This window comes from Sciurus vulgaris, assembly GCF_902686455.1.
Source record: "Sciurus vulgaris genome assembly, chromosome: 7".
Classification (NCBI taxonomy): domain Eukaryota; kingdom Metazoa; phylum Chordata; class Mammalia; order Rodentia; family Sciuridae; genus Sciurus; species Sciurus vulgaris.
Window position 1 is genome coordinate 132,450,985 of NC_136467.1, and position 10,567 is coordinate 132,461,551.

Here is a 10,567-nt window from a genome sequence, read left to right on the forward strand (position 1 = left end):
GACTGAGTCAACCAACTGCCTCAACCATGAGGACAGGTCAGCCTGAATCACGTGTTCTAAGAAATATAGTTATGATAGGTATATGTATGATGATGGCATAATGAATCCAGCTTTAATGTATGATTATAATATACCAGTAAAAAAAGAAATACAATTCTGACCAATGACACCTATTCAGTCTAATGCAGAATAATACACCTGTAAGACTGTGGTCAATGTCTGCTTACCCCAGAAGAATACTGTGCTTCAAACAACAACAACAACAACAACTCTGAAATCTATGACAAGAATTGACTTTGTCAAAAGAAAAGTTTGAGTAGAAAAAGAGTAATGGTCCATCTGAAATCTAGTTATGACAATAACCCTTTTTAAAGAGAAAATGACTGGCTTTCTTAGCTGGAATAAACTAGTTTTATGTTGAGTGAGTGGACAACCACCCCCACCCCAACCTCTGGTTTCTATGAGTCCACACTTAAGATTAGAAAGCAGGAAACTATAGCGTAAACGAAAATGATACTTGGGGGAAATTAGCCAGTCTCTCATTCCTTGGCCTACAATTTTTCTTTGTCCTAAACATAATCTGATAATGGCACTTGACAACTGGCCATAGGTGAAAACTTTTCAAAATGACTTCTGAAGTTTATATTTATTAATTTTCAACCTTCAAGGTAAAGGAAAAAAACACTGAATCTTCTCTTGTGATGTCAATTTCTTCTCATATCCATATTTTCAGAGATCCATGTTTCTAAAATGTGTCTGTTGCTTAAATCCTGTGAAATGTAGTGTATACACTTTACAGAATATGCATGAGGAAACCCTGCTGTCCTGGTGATCTTTCAGTGCATATTGATCAGTAAAAACCAAAGACAATGTTCTACATGACATTTTCTAGGAAACCGATGGAATTTAATCAAGCAAATCAGCACCTTCCTACCCTCAACCTCCAGTTTTCAAGTTGGCCATGATACTTCATTTGCTCTCCCTGAAGTGTTACCAGGAACTGGGTGAGTTTGTCTCCTTCCTGGTGCCTACCTGCTTAGACAGATCCAGGATAATCCCTCCAGACCTCAGTTTACCAAGTCATAACCATTAAAATAAGAAAGTATCTTTTTGTGTGACTTCTGTGGGAAATTGAATTTTTTAAATAATCTCTTCTCTTCATTGTTCCTGTAGTTTTCAACCAAAGGGCAGGGAATGAATTTGCTATTATTATCCTTCTTTACTCAAACTTTACTAGATTGATGTCTTGGGATAATCTACCCCAAAGACCCAATTTTTTTTTTTTTTTTTTTTTTTTTATTTTTTTATTGTAAACAAATGGGGATACATGTTGTTTCTCTGTTTGTACATGGCACAAAGGCATACCATTTGTGTAATCATAAATTTACATAGAGTAATGTTGTTTGATTCATTCTGTTATTTTTTTCCCTACCCCCCACCCCTCCCACCCCTCTTTACCCTCTATACAGTCCTTCCTTCCGCCATACTTGCCCCCCTCCCTAACCCTAACTCTAACCCTAACACTAACCCTTCCCTCCCCCACATTATGTGTCATCCTCCACTTATTAGCGATATCATTCGTCCCTTGGCTTTTTGAGATTGGCTTATCTCACTTAGCATGATATTCTCCAATTTCATCCATTTGCCTGCAAATGCCATAATTTATCATTCTTATGGCTGAGTAATATTCCACTGTATATATATACCACAGTTTCTTTATCCACTCATCAATTGAAGGGCATCTAGGTTGGTTCCACAGTCTGGCTATTGTGAATTGAGCAGCTATGAACATTGATGTGGCTGTGTCTCTGTAGTATGCTGATTTTAAGTCCTTTGGGTATAGGCCAAGGAGTGGGATAGCTGGGTCAAAATGGAGGGTCCATTCCGAGTTTTCTAAGGAATCTCCACACTGCTTTCCACAGTGGCTGCACTAATTTGCAGCCCCACCAGCAATGTAAGAGTGTACCTTTCTCCCCACATCCTCGCCAACACCTGTTGTTGCTCGTATTCTTGATAATCGCCATTCTAATTGGGGTGAGATGGAATCTTAGGGTGGTTTTGATTTGCATTTCTCTTATTACTAGAGATGTTGAACATTTTTCCATATGTTTGTTGATTGCCTGTAGATCTTCTTCTGTGAAGTGTCTATTCATTTCCTTAGCCCATTTGTTTGATTGGGTTATTTGTATTCTTCGTGTAGAGTTTTTTGAGTCCAAAGACCCAATTTCTAACCCACTTTTACTTTGCTGAACTCCCTTCGGCTAAAGATTCTAGAAATGTCAAGTGTTACCTCACTTATGGTTGTACATTCAGTCAGGTTAGTGTTTACAACACGGCTAGGAGAAACCTTTACCCCTACACCAGTTGTAGACACACACACACACACACACACACACACACACACACACACCACTAGCATTCCTGACCCCTGGACAGGTCTCAAGTCTCCTGAGAATTACAAGGTCTCCATCTAAACAGTGCCTGCTTTTACAGCACGTTAACAGCAGCTGAACATTCTCCCAGAAGACATGTGCTGTCCCATTTATACTAAGACAGTCCCCAGAATTTCTCTGAATAACAGCAGTAGCTGTCATTTAATGCAAACCAAAGAGAGAGAAAGAGAAAAATAATTTTTTTGCTCCTATAGAGGTTTGAGTGGGCAATGGGGAATCTGAGTGGTTTCTAACCTTTTTCTACTTTTTATATTATGTCATACTAAGTATGTCACAGCATCGATGTGAACTAATTTATATCCTAACAGAGACCATAGACTATAAGACATGCCCAGGCCAATTGCCTGCCACCTTCCTAGCAATGTTGAACATGGGTGGCCATGCATACACATTACTTTCCATAGAAAGATACACACCAGAACTAATTAAACAGCCCGTTGGGTTGCATCAGGTGCTAACAGACATTGCAGCTGTCTGACCAGCAAAAATATGGTTTGTTTCAACGGTCACTTGAGTAATTAGAATGTGGGGAATCTGATCTCTCTTTTTTCAGATGATTAAGAAAAACACTGGGATTGATAAGCTCCTGCTTTGGTTTTCTTCTGCAATACATTGTCAACCTCCTAATTGTTTCATATTTTTTAAGAACAGCTTTATTGAGGTAAAATTTACATACCATAAAATTCACCCATCTAAAGCAAACTCAATGATATCTAGTAAATCTACCAAGATGTACAGACATCCCACAATCTGCTTTCAGAATATTTTTATTGCCCCAATAAGACTGTACCTGCCCCACTTGCAGTTATTTTCCATTCACACCTCCAGCAGAGACAACCATTAATCTCCTTTCGTCTCTCTACGTTGTCTTTCAGGATATTGCATATAAATGGAATCATACAGCATGTAGAATTTCCTGTCTGGCCTTCCTTCATCTAACATAAAGTTTTTGAAATTTGCCATTCTATAACATGTATCTGCATTTCTTTCCTTTTTATTTAACAGTCTACCTTATCTTTTACTGAATTGAGGATCTGAACAAAAATGGGTTGGACCAGAGGTTCTCCCTGGGGGCTGATTGTGCCCCCAGGGGATGTGTGGGCAATGTCTGGAGACATTTTTGGTGTGTCACACCTGGGATGGGGGCTGCTACTGGCATCTGGTAGATAAAAGCCAAGATGGTACTGAACACTCTAAAGTACACAGGGACAGTCCCCATGCCAAAGAATTAACTGGCACAAATGTCAGTAGTGCTAAGGTTGAAAATCCAGGGTTAGACTTTATTGAATAACCACTCCTCATATGGGTACCTGTTTAAAATCAAGTGACACAAGATACATACTTTCCCTTTGAGTGTGTTACATGTCATATGTATTGGGGTTTTGTCTAATTTTTATGTAAATTTTAAAATAAAAACCTCTTGTGAAATTGATGACTTTTTACCCATTTGGATAAATTCTGGAATCTCTTAAAATATTTTCAGTAGTATACCCTGCCCACCAGAGAGAAAATTGAGAAAGGAAATACAACTCATTTCCCACTTTTGAAATTTGGCAGTAGAAAAAAGAGCAAGTGTGGCACTGGCTGAGATTCAGGAAGGTACAGCAATCATTGGGAGCATCTAAAGGATTATAAAGGCATTCAATAACGTGCTTTCAGACCATTAGGCAACATATTACCCCAAGATCTTTATAGTGTGCGTGGAACAATGTTCTGTACTCCAGTTATATTCTACCAAATCAATTCCAGATTTCTGAATCCACTAAGTTAGTCTTAATGTGAAAGAATAAAGTGTACACACGGGTAGAGTTTGAAAAGAAAACATGTCTAAAAAAAACAAAACTCTTGGCCTATACCCAAAGGACTTAAAATCAGCATACTACAGAGATACAGCCACATCAATGTTCATAGCTGCTCAATTCACAATAGCCAGACTGTGGAACCAACCTAGATGCCCTTCAATTGATGAGTGAATAAAGAACTGTGGTATATATATACAATGGATATTACTCAGCCATAAAGAATGATAAAATTATGGCATTTGCAGGCAAATGGATGAAATTGGAGAATATCATGCTAAGTGAGATAAGCCAATCTCAAAAAGCCAAAGGACGAATGATATCGCTAATAAATGGAGGATGACACATAATGGGGGGGGAGGGAAGGGTTATTGTTAGGGTTAGAGTTAGGGTTAGGAAGGGGGGCAAGTATGGAGGAAGGAAGTACTGTATAGAGGGTTAAAGAGGGGTGGGAGGGGGGGGGGGGAAGGGAAAAAATAACAGAATGAATCAAACAACCTTACTCTATGTAAATTTATGATTACACAAATGGTATGCCTTTACGCCATGTACAAACAGAGAAACAACATGTATCCCATTTGTTTACAATAAAAAAAAAAAAACCGCAAAAAAAAAAAAAAAAACTAAACTAAAGTTCTTATCACCCAGCATTTGGCATAATATAAGATCCCACTGAGAGTCAGAAGAAATCAACCTTAATTAAAATATTTTGTTTTATCTGAGATCAGGAACTTGCCTGATGCTCAGATTTTTTCCTCTAGGGGTGGCCTGCAGTGCCAAGAGGTGGAATTTCTATCTCAGTTCTTTGGAGTTTTGTGCCATGAGGAATTAACAACAAAATGCTGTGTTTGGAGCTTAATAACGTAAGAGGAGATTGATATGATGTGAGTCCGGTAAACCGTACTCTGGCAGAGGGGACCTTTGGGAATTTGACAAATAAACAGTAGTGTTTCAGCTGCCCCAGGCAGCTTCTCCTACTTTGACCCCTCTTTGCTTCCAGTGGGCAGCTCTGCTTCAGCCCCATGAGGCTTCAAGCAGTGACAGAGGAGGAGGAGCAGGCTGCCCGGAGGAGGAAAATGTGCTGCTGGGAGGGAAGAGGGGCTCCTGATGGCTCTGTTGCATTTAATTTCCTTTTTCATCCCTCTTTTTCTGCACTAAAAGCAGGTCACATCAGAAATGCATTTTGGATGATTTTGGCATGAAACAGACAGGTAGACCAATGGTACAGAATAGAAGACACAGAGAAAAAACCAATTCAATACAGTAATCTCACACTAGACAAAGGGCCAAAACATTCACTGGAGAAAAGATAGCCTATCCAACAAATGGTGCTAGGAAAGATGGAAAACCACACGTAACAAAATGAAATAGGTTTATCTCTCACCCAGCACAAAACTCAACTCATAGAGGATCAAGGTGGCTTTAGAACAGAGACCCTTCTAGACTATTAGAAGAAAAAGTAGGCCCAAATCTTTGCCATATCAGCCTAGGATATGACTTCCTTAACAAGACCCCTAAAGCACAAGAAGTTAAATCAAGAATTAATAAACGGGATAGATCCAAACTAAAAAGCTGCTTCTCAGCAAAAGAAGCCAATCAATAATGTGAAGAGAGAGCCTATAGATTGGGAGAAGATCTTTACCACATGCACCTCAGAAAAAGCATTAATCTCTAGGATATATAAAGAACACAAAAAACTTAACACCAAAGAAACAAATAACCCAGTCAATAAATGGGCTAAGGAACTGAGCAGATACTTCACAGAAGATATACAATCAATCAACAAATATATGAAAAAATGTTCAACATCTCTAGCAATTAGGGAAATGCAAATAAAAACTACTAAGATTTCATCTCACTCCAATCAGAAAGCCAATTGTCAAGAATACAAGCAACAATAAATGCTGGTGAGGACATGGGGAAAAAAGTTACACTCATACATTGCTGGTGGGTATGCAAAATGGTGCAACCATTATGGAAAGCAGTATAGAGATTTCTCAGAAAACTTAGAGTAGAACCACCATTTGACCCAGTTATCCCACTCCTTGATTTATACCCAAAGGATTTAAAGTCAGCGTACTACAGTGATGTAGCCACATCAATGTCTATAGCAGCTCACAATAGCTAAACTATTGAACCAAATAGGTGCCCTTCATCAGATGACTGGATAAAGAAAATGTGGTATATAAATATACACGATGGAATATTACTCAGTTTTAAAGAAGAATGAAATTATGGCATTTTTCAGTAAATGGATTGAGTTGGAGAATATCATGCTAAACGGAAAAAACTCAAAGCCAAAAAACCAAAGGCCGAATGTTTTCTCTGATATGCGATGATAATTCACAGGAGAGGGGGGACACTAGGGAAGAATAGAGTTACTTAATATTAGGTAGAGGAGAAGAGAGGGGAAGGAGTATGGGGGTAGGAAGTAGAGTGAAACAGACATATTACCTCATGTACATATATGACTGAATGACTGACATGATCCTACAATATGTATAATCAGAAAAATGAGAAATTATATTCCATTTATGTATGAGTCATCAAAATGTATAAATGCATTCTACTGTCATGTATAACTTATAAGAACATATTTTAAAAATTTTTAGGGGCTGGGGTTGTGGCTCAGTGGTAGAGCATTTGCCTAGCACATGTGAGGCACTGGGTTCGATCCCCAGCACCACATAAAATTAAATAAACCCAATAAAGGTACTGTGTCCATCTGCAATTAAAAATACTTAAAAAAAAATTTTTTAAGTATTACTGAGGTTTCTGAGGACAATACACAGGCACACACACACACACACCACACATGCATGAAACACACATCATGTGTGCATATAGATACCAGTACAGACACATTCCTCAGAATTATTGTCCATCTCTGCCAGATAGATGTTTTGTTTGTGTTGAAAAAGCTTCTGCTCAGAGAAGTTTAATCATTTGCTTAGCCCCTTACTGCTGGTAAGTCTGGACTGAAACCAAGCTTTCTCTCAATCCAAACTCCAAAGAAAGAAGTAGTACAAAAAAATCTTGCCTTTACAGAGATGTGACTCCACACATAGATATTCCAACTCAGTCTTTCCAAGGGTGAGCACATGCCCTACCTGAATTTGAAGCATGGGACCCATGAGAAATCAAATCCCTCCCACTTCTCTCTTCCTTTTTGTCTTCCTTAATATAAAATCAGCACTTTTTTTCTGAAAGAAAAATGTATGCTTATTGCTGAAATAGGATATATGTATACACAGTAAACATATTCCCCTTGAGATATGTGATTTTAACATCTTGTCAGAATTCCTCCTGCTGTGGGTCTGGGAAGATTGCACAGATAAATGGATACAATTTTATAAAAATGATACTACCACTTAGATACTGTCATACAGAAGTCTGTTTGTACTTATCAGTGTGTGTTGACATTCAGGTCAAAACATGTAATTCTATATCATCATTAAAATGGCACATCAATTGATAACTATGATATATTTCATCAATATTCTCCATTTTAGACTTTGAATTTGGAGCCATTGTTTTTCAGTATCATTCATTGTCTCGATAGATCTTAACTGAATGCCTGCTCTGTGCCATCTCACAGTTGCACCAGCAGAACCCTATCCTCGGGGTATCTACCTGCTAGTGGGAAGGGAGAAAACATGAATCAAGACATGAGGAGGTTGGGGAGCAGGAGAGCTAGTGTTAGGTATTGTGCACCCATGGACACTGCATGCAGTCTTCTTTGCCAATCTAAGTGATTTTCCTTAGATAATTTTCCAGAAGTACCACTATAGGGCAAAGGATCTGCACATTTAAATGCACTCCAGAAACTACAGATGAGATAGATTGCTATTCACACAACAAAGAAGAACAGCAAAATGTGCTTTCCATTTAATATCTCTCTCTCTCTCTCTCTCTCTCTCTCTCTCATTAAGAAATTGAATGCTCTTCTTCCCCTCTTTCTTCTAAACTATCCTAGGAATAAGCATTTTGATGTTTGGTGGAAGAAGGTGGCAGCAAGAGGCAAGTGTTCTGATACATATCACAGGCAGCAAGAGGCAAGTGTTCTGATACATATCACAGTGTGGTCTTCTGTCTCCAGGGTTGTTTGATAGATGAAACTCCCAGAATCCTGAGGAGGAGTACTTGTTCTTCGTTGTTATTATATTCCCCTCAAGAATGGGTCTGTTTCTCCATGAAAGAGACCCTCTGCTCCCCAAAACTGTTTGCTGTTGATGGAGATCTAGTCTCTTAGCAGTAATCTTCCCATTCCATGGGAAACTGTTACTTTTAGACTGTATCCCAAAGCAATATCCCTATTCCCTGACCTCAACCACTTTCCCTGGTGGGATTGGTCTCACAGCTCTAGATCACTCTTCACTTTTCCAGCCTTCCATCTAGATCCTCTTCTCACTATCAGGTCTTCTTTGGAGACATTTTATTTTGCAAATAAGGTGGTTTCAATTACTCTTACTTTTTTTATTGTAAACAAATGGGATACATGTTGTTTCTCTGTTTGTACATGGAGTAAAGGCATACCATTTGTGTAATCATAAATTTACATAGAGTAATGTTGTTTGATTCATTATGTTATTTGTTTCCTTCCCCCCCCAACCCTCCCACCCCTCTTTTCCCTCTATGCAGTCCTTCCTCACTTTTTAATGGAACTCTGGCACTCAGGAAATATTTGTTCCAACTTTAGGGGAATAAAATAACCTCAAGTGCAACCAGGAAAAGAGATGGCAGTCCTAAATGGCAAAATCCCATTAGGTATGTAGCCCTTGTCAGCTTCCCACATGAGAGGACCTGCTACCCTGTTACATATTATCTTTCCTCCCAAAAAGCACAGCACATTCTTATTTATTTATTTTTATTTTATTTATCTTTTAATTTTTTACAGACTGCATTTTGATTCATTCTACACAAATGGGGTACATCATTTCATTTCTATGGCTGTACACAATGTAGATTCATACCATTCATGTAATCATACCTGTACATAGGGTAATGATGTCTGTCTCATTCCACCATTTTTCATACCCCTTCCCTCTCATTTCCTTCTACATAATCTAAAGTTTCCCCATTCTTCTCTTGCTCTCCACTCCCAGCCCCCATTATATATCATTTTCCACTTATCAGGGAAAACATTCGGCCTTTGGTTTTTATGGGTTTGGCTTATTTCACTTAGCAAGATATTCTCCAATTCCATCTATTTATTTGCAAATGCCATAATATAATTCTTCTTTATGACTGAATAGTATTCCATTGTGTATATATACCAGAGTTTCTTTATCCATTCATCTGTTGAAGTGCATCCAGGTTGGTTCCAATATCTAGCTATTGTGAACTGAGCTGCTATAAACATTGATGTGGCTGTGTTACTGTAGTATGCTGATTTTAAGTCCTTTGGGTATAAACCGAGGAGTGGAATAACTGGGTCAAAAGGTAGGTCAATTCCAAGTTTTCTGAGGATTCTCCATACTGCTTTCCAGAGTGGCTGCACCAATTTGCAACTCCACCAGCAATGTAAAAGTGTGCCTTTTTCCCCACATCCACGTCATCAGCTATTATGGTTTGTGTTCTTGATAATAGCCATTCTAATTGGAGTAAGATGAAATCTTAGAGTTGTTTTAATTTACATTTCTCTAATAACTAGAGATGTTGAACACTTTTTCATATATTTATTAATTGTCTGTGTATTCTGTAAAGTGTCTGTCCAGGTCCTTGGCCCATTTATTGATTGGGTTCTTCGTATGTTTGGTGTAAAGTTTTGTAAATTCTTTATAAATTTTGGGGATAAGTACTCTATCTAAAGTACATGTGGAAAAGATTTTCTCCCACTCTGTAGGCTCTCTCTTCACATTCTTGATTGTATCCTTTCCTGAGAAAAAGCTTTTCAGTTTGAGTCCATCCCATTTATTGATTCTTGCTTTGATTTATTGTGCTTTGGGAGTCTTGTTGAGGAAGTCTGATCCTAAGCCAACATGATGAAGATTTAGGCCTACTTTGTCTTCTATTAGGGCAGGGTCTCTGGTATAATTCCCATGTCTTTGATCCATTTTGAGTTGAGTTTTGTGCAGGATGAGAGATAGAGGTTTAATTTCATCTTACTGCATATGGATTTCCAGTTTTGCCAGTACCATTTGTTGAACAGGCTATCTTTTCTCCATTGTATGTTTTTGGCTCCTTTGTCTAATATGAGGTGACTGTTTATGTGGTTTTGTCTCTGTGTCTTCTATTCTGTACCATTGGTCTGCCTGTCTATTTTGGTGCCAATACCATGCTGTTTTTGTTACTATCTGACCTTACTGTCTATTT